Genomic DNA, 6,000 nt, shown 5'->3' with positions numbered 1-6,000 from the left:
AGGCGCTGCGAATGTGCGCCCGGGAGGGAGAGTGGTGGATGCGGAGAGTTTAGAGTTGCTGGCGGCGGAGGGCAGGAGGGGAGCCGGGCCGGGAACGGGGGCTGGCGGGCGCTATAGCTGGGAGTAAGTTTCCAGGATCTGGAGAGCCTGCACGCTAGCTCGCTCGTAAGTTTCTGGCGGGGGAGGGCGTGTGGGGAGCAGCAGAGGGAGGGGTGCATGCATATAGAAGGGGGAGGGGGAGCAGATTTCCTGCGGGGAGGCTGAATGCATATGGAGAGATTTCCTGGAGGGAGGGTGGAGGCGTAGACGGGCCGAGTAAGTTTCTTGCAGGGGTGGTGGCGGAGGTGGTGGGTGGGTGCTTTGCAAACCCTGCGCTTCCCACTGGGAGAGGGGGAGCACGCTGTTGGGGGTGGGGTAGGGTGCGAGGGGCCGGGTTCCCTGCTGGGGAGAGGGGCTTGCATCTGGGGAGTATGTTTCCTGGCGGAGCGATATTTGTTTACAGGCTGAGGGCAGTACTGGGAGTGAGTAGCTGTGCCAGAAGGCGGCTGACATAAATTAATATTGAAATTACTCCATCAGCCCCACCGACCCCCCGTCGCACCCCCCGAGCAGAGACTGGGCTTCCTGTCGTTTTGCCATGCACTTGTTGCAGAAGCAGCCAAGGTAGGCGAGAAGCTTATTATGATTCATTTAAAAAAAAATAGTTGAGGGGATGCTCTGGGAGAAAACAGGGTGAAGAGGGAAGAGTGGGGGAACCGGGCAAGACAAGTCTTCCGCCACCCCTTTTACTTTCTGGGTGTGAGCAGGGCCTTCTCCCGCTTTCCTTCTTCAGGTTCCCTCTTGGGGCTGCGGAGCATCACAGCCAAGGGGGAGGGGGAGGTGGGCGCTGCAATTGGCCACCGCGCCTGCAAGGGTGCCCTGGAAGACGGGGACGTTATAAAGCCTTCATTCTTCCAGCCAAGAAACCGCAGGACCCTGGGGATGTGCCTTTGGGGGTTTTTGACATGATGCATGTGTACATGTGTATATTCCTGCAGGCTCTGTGGGGGCTGGGCGCTCCCCAGAAGTTAGTGTGGCCAGCCGGGTGGGAGAATGCAGAAGGGGACAAACTTGCCCCATTCACTCCCCAACTTCACTTTGGGAGACTGGGAAGTTCCCGCTGGTGGTCTGGAGAAATAGATTTTGCAAACAAAACAAAACCACCCATTCACCCGGGAGGTGGAGAGCACCTGGCCGGCAGCCTCTGGCCAGCTCTGGGCTGGAGCATGTGTGCCTGCCATCCTTGGGTTCAAAAAACCCTCTGGTTCCTCTGTGTACCTTCCGCCGGCCTGTTGGAGCCAGCTTCGTGGAAACTGCCCCAAACGAGTCGCTGCTTGGCAAGGGAGCCCATTGAAGCCCGTGCTAACAGCGTGGCCTGGGCTGTCTTGGGAGTGGTTCAGGTTTAGGAATGACTGCTCCCCGGTTGACCCAAGCAGGCCCTGGGGACGAGCTTTAAGAGGAGGGTATTTAATTGTTCCCGTTGGCACCAACCTTCTGCATCTTCCGCCTTCAAGAAAGGGTTTTGTTGAGGGAGAGTGTGGCTTTGCTGTCCACTGGAAGGATAACTAAGGAGCGTGCTCAGTCCGCACTTAACCAGTTAACCAGCAGCCTTCGCCTCTCCTCTGGCCTCTGATTTCTTGGCCTTCAGCCTACTGGTTTCTGCAGAAGGGTTGTAGGTCTTGGCTGTCAGGGTGACTTGATGGTGTTGGGAGTTTAACTTTGCCAGGATAATTTTAGCACCAGGAGGTCCAGCCTGGATAGGGTCAGGGAGTAAGCCCCAGACAGTAGGGTTAACCAGAGTTGGTTAAGCTTTCCCCAGTTCTGTAAGGGAGAAAAATGGGTTAAAAAAAACTACTCATTCCTCATTGACAGTGCTTTTCTTTTTTTTTTTCTTTCCTGTCATCAGATTTCCAGATTGAGGGGTTGATATTTGGCAGTTTGAGAGTTGAGTTAGCTGGGAATTAAATATTATTGCTACTTATCAAATGTTCCTACCTAGGCGTTAGTTAAACAAATTAGCTATTATTTTTAACCGTTGAAAGTCAGAGTCTCCTTGGTACATATGCTGGGAGGACAAACAGAATCTTTATGTGTGTTTATCCCTGGGTGGAATTATTTACATGCCTAGCCTCGGAGCTAAGAGCCGTCACTCAGCTTTTCCCCTTCTATTTATGAGATTTATTTTATTGTCTTGCTTCTGTCATTAATCAAGTCACAGTAGCTTTTTTTTTTTTTTCTCCTCATCTACCGAGAATGTTCTTGTGGTAATAAAGGTTTGAAGGCCCATGAATCATAATTCATTCTGTTTAAAATATTGTGATTGTCAGGATCTGATTTATAGGAATTGATCCCCGGCGTGATACACCCCTCAGGAGCCCCACCCTAGTAGGCATGTCCGTCTCTGCCAGCGGGTTGTGTAGGAGCCAGCTCGATGTGTCAGAGAGAGTGATTCTCTCGTGCTTTAGAAGCATTGCGAAGATGAATTCGGCAGGTTCCATGGTGAACATGGGTCTTCACAGCTTGGTAAGCAGGCTTCCACATAGCGGGCTTGTGTCAGCATCACATCGCACTGAAGTGAGTTCCCTGTGAAAACAGTTGTTCTGTGAACTGTGTAGGAAGCGCTCAGTTTTGGCCCCTTCACTCGCTTGGGCTGGTGGTTTTTTTGTTGTTGTTGTTGATTTAGGAACTTAAACTGTAAGGAGTAGACAGACTCATTGCTGCTTATATAATGAAATGTGTGGTCACAAAAACAAAGCTTATTTATAATTTTCTTTCCCGCCTCCTCGGATGGCTGGGTTGGCCCTAGTAACCGGAAGCACTGGTTTTGGGGAAAGTATAAGGATTCTCCTTAAAGTTGATTAGTAAAGAAGCTGTTAAATTGTCTTACATGCAGGAGTTGCCTGGAGTCTACAGTATTTGTAAAGTGACAAGGACTTTTTAAGGTAGTTTGATACTCAAGGTAGGGGAAACCGTTGCTAAAAAGATAAGTGGGAAGGGTACCAATTTCTAGCCACTTCTAGGCTTCAGATTTTTTTATCTTAAAAATGCATGGTTGGACTTGTGAGCTCCCTTCCCTCTGAAATTGTGTGTCTTGCGAAGTGAGCTCCCAGAGGTCTTGACGGTGTCTTCCTGGGCCAACGGCCAAATTGCTTCATGGACTTGGGTGAGTTGATTAACTTCTGTTTTTATCTTTTTCTGGAGAAAGAGGATTCGTACCTTTGCATTCCAAATGGGACTCTTAAGGGGCCTGGTAACCTTGGCTGTCAGACACCAGGAATTACTGGTGAAAGTGCCACTCACTGTTTGGGGAAAAAATTCCCAGTTATACGGGCGTTTGTGTGTGTGTTTGTGTGTGTGTGTGTGTGTGTGTGTGTGTGATCCCAGGCACCAGAAATCAGTTCAGTTCATCTTAGAAGTTTTCCTTCCCAGCCAGCTGGCTCACTGGTCTAATGCTTGGTCAAGTCTCAAGTTAATTGAGCCGTTATTTCCAGGCACAGGTAGCTTTGGGGAGGTAAGGGGGAGAACGAGAAAACCCAATGTGGCCTTACCTACTCTCTGCAGAGAATTCATCTGTGGATAATTGGGGTTTGGCTGAGTGGTTGTGATGGAGTTCAATAGCAATATTGTATTTCTCACTTTGGGGATACTGTGTATTTTACCAGGAGCATTTTGGGGGAAAGCGCTTGATATTTTTATTGACTTTGGACATGGATAATAGGAAGTAAGGGTCCAAACTAGTGACTCAGGCCCTAGGCTCTGTAGGCTCGAGTTGACTGTTCTGTTCCAAGAGCAGTGGCATTCAGCTCATTTTATTTCTGACCTTATAAGACCACGTGGCTTGGAGGGGATTAGAATCTGCTGGGATTTTGTGGATTAATGATAGTTCTGGATTTGCATATTGGAAGGAAACCAGTGAACTAAAGGAGAGGCTAAAACATAGCTGATTTTTTTTACAGGCAGACAGAAGAGACAAGAACAGCTGGGTTGTGGTTGTTGGCTTGCTTTTCAACAACAATGCAGTGCCATTTTTAATAAATAGGATGGTCTTCATACAACTCTCTTAGTAAATTTTTTTTCTTCCTGGTTTAAGAAAATACTCAATGAAAAGCCTCTGTGATATTTTCTAGGAATTTTAAATTGTCACAGTAGCTGCTCGTTGCCGGGCATGGTGGCGCATGCCTGTAATCCCATTACTCGGGAGGCCGAGGCAGTAGGATCACCTTGAGTCCGAGGCCAGCTTGGGGCTACATAGTGAGTTCAAAGCCAGGCTGAACTACAAAGTGAGACACTGTCTTAGACAAACAAGCAAATAAGAGAGAGTAGCTGCTGATAGTAATTTGGATTTACTTAGGAAGTGGGTAATTTTTGGATTTTTTTTTTTTCCTCACGAAGACAATAAGATGGGAGTGGGTTGGGGTATATGCTTAGCTATTATGCAGTTGGTTTAGCAGCAGTTAAAAAAAAAAAAAAGACTTTTTTTGACAGTGGAGGAAGAGAAAAAGAACCCGTGTGCCAAAGTGACAGTGATAATTGTGGGGTCGTAGAGCGAGGTAACAAATTTTCATGCTATGAGGAGCACTGGTTTAATTACAAAAGGAAAGAAGAGAATCTCTAGTTTATTCATTCATACAGTGGCAGCAGCTTTTTGAGCACCTCCTGTTGGCCAAGCATCATGTGAAGGGCTGGGAATCTGGGGATGATGAAGACTTGCCCTGTCCTGCCTGACCCCCGATGCATGGTCCACACAGTCCAGAGTCAGACACAGACAGGAGGGTGCGTTGCACAATGTGATTAATACCCTGATGAAGCCGCAAGGAGCGATGGGCCTTTCCTAGGAGTGGGGTGGGAGGAGTCGGAGCGCACCAGAGAGAGGAGGCCGAGGCCGCACAGCCCTGGCTTTGGGGGAAACTAAGCAGTGAGTGGGCGTGTGGACAATCATAGTGTGGACATCGGACAGGCCTGGCCGTCATTGCAGCACAGTGGGAAGCCGCTGGAAGTTTGCAGCGCGAAGCGCCAGGCTCTAACTCACATTCACAGCGCTACTGGGGATCAAACCCAGGACTTGGCACATGCCTTACCACATAGCTCCAGCCCTCTAGCTCACGTTTAAAGGAGACTGCATCTGTAGAGGAGAGCGGAGGGGCCAAGTGTGGAGTTGGGGAGCACAGGAAAGAGGCAATGGGAGCAGGTTGAGGAGGAGCAGGAGAGGGTGCGTGCGGAGGAGCAGGCGGCAGAGAGGTTGGACGTTCGTTTGGAGGCAGAATGGACAGGGCTTGCGGTTGGGTTGGCTGGGTGCAGGGACGAGGAATGTAGGTAGGATGACTCCCATGTGTCTGGTGTGAACAGTGTTGGGTAGAAGGTGACGCTCTGTGGTGACAGGGAGGAAGATTGGGACAGGGAAGGGCATGATCGAGCCGTTTCTTTCTGTTTGGGCGCTAGTAAATTTGAAATGGCCGTAGATGTGAGATGGAGCTGTCAAGTCTGTAATCCGAGGTAGCATCTGGTTCCAAAGGATCGGGCAACCAGGCAAGAGAGAAAAATACAGGCCCTGGCCGGGTGTAGTGGTCTGTGCTTGTCATTCCAGCACTTCAGGAGGATGAGGCAGGAGGATCACAAGTACGAGACCAACCTGGGCAATTTAGGGAGACCTTATCTCCCAATAAAAATAAATACATTTAAAAGGCTGAGGATGGGGCGGGGGATTTAGCTCAGTGGTGCCACCGCCTGCCTTGAAAGCACAAGGTCCCCAGTTTGATCCCCGGTACCAGGAAAAAAAAAAAAGGCTGATAATGTAGCTCAATATAAAGACCCTGAGTTCAATCTCTACTACTGGGGGGGGCTCTCTCCGCATGGAGATGGGGCCTACGGCTGAAGTGCTCGCACTGGATATTTCATGACGTTGATAAGGCCGAAGAAGAAGCCACTGGATTTGGCAAAATGAACCATTGATGACTTTGGGAG

At 49.5% G+C, this 6,000-nt stretch overlaps 1 protein-coding gene across 1 annotated transcript in view; it reads left to right on the top strand.

Annotated features, from left to right (window-relative positions):
• Positions 1–34: 34 nt before the first annotated feature.
• Trerf1 (transcriptional regulating factor 1) overlaps positions 35–6,000 on the top strand; it is a 177,019-nt gene continuing 171,053 nt past the window's right edge. The window contains exons 1-2 of the mRNA XM_033766636.1: positions 35–165; positions 580–663. The gene's annotated coding sequence lies outside the window, so the exon portion shown is untranslated. The remainder of the gene's footprint in view (positions 166–579; positions 664–6,000) is intronic.

The sequence above is a fragment of the Fukomys damarensis genome, unplaced genomic scaffold (genome assembly GCF_012274545.1).
Source record: "Fukomys damarensis isolate Sample0158 unplaced genomic scaffold, DMR_v1.0_HiC HiC_scaffold_20, whole genome shotgun sequence".
Lineage (NCBI taxonomy): Eukaryota > Metazoa > Chordata > Mammalia > Rodentia > Bathyergidae > Fukomys > Fukomys damarensis.
Note: the sequence above shows the minus strand (reverse complement) of the source record. Positions and strands in the feature narration are given on the sequence as shown.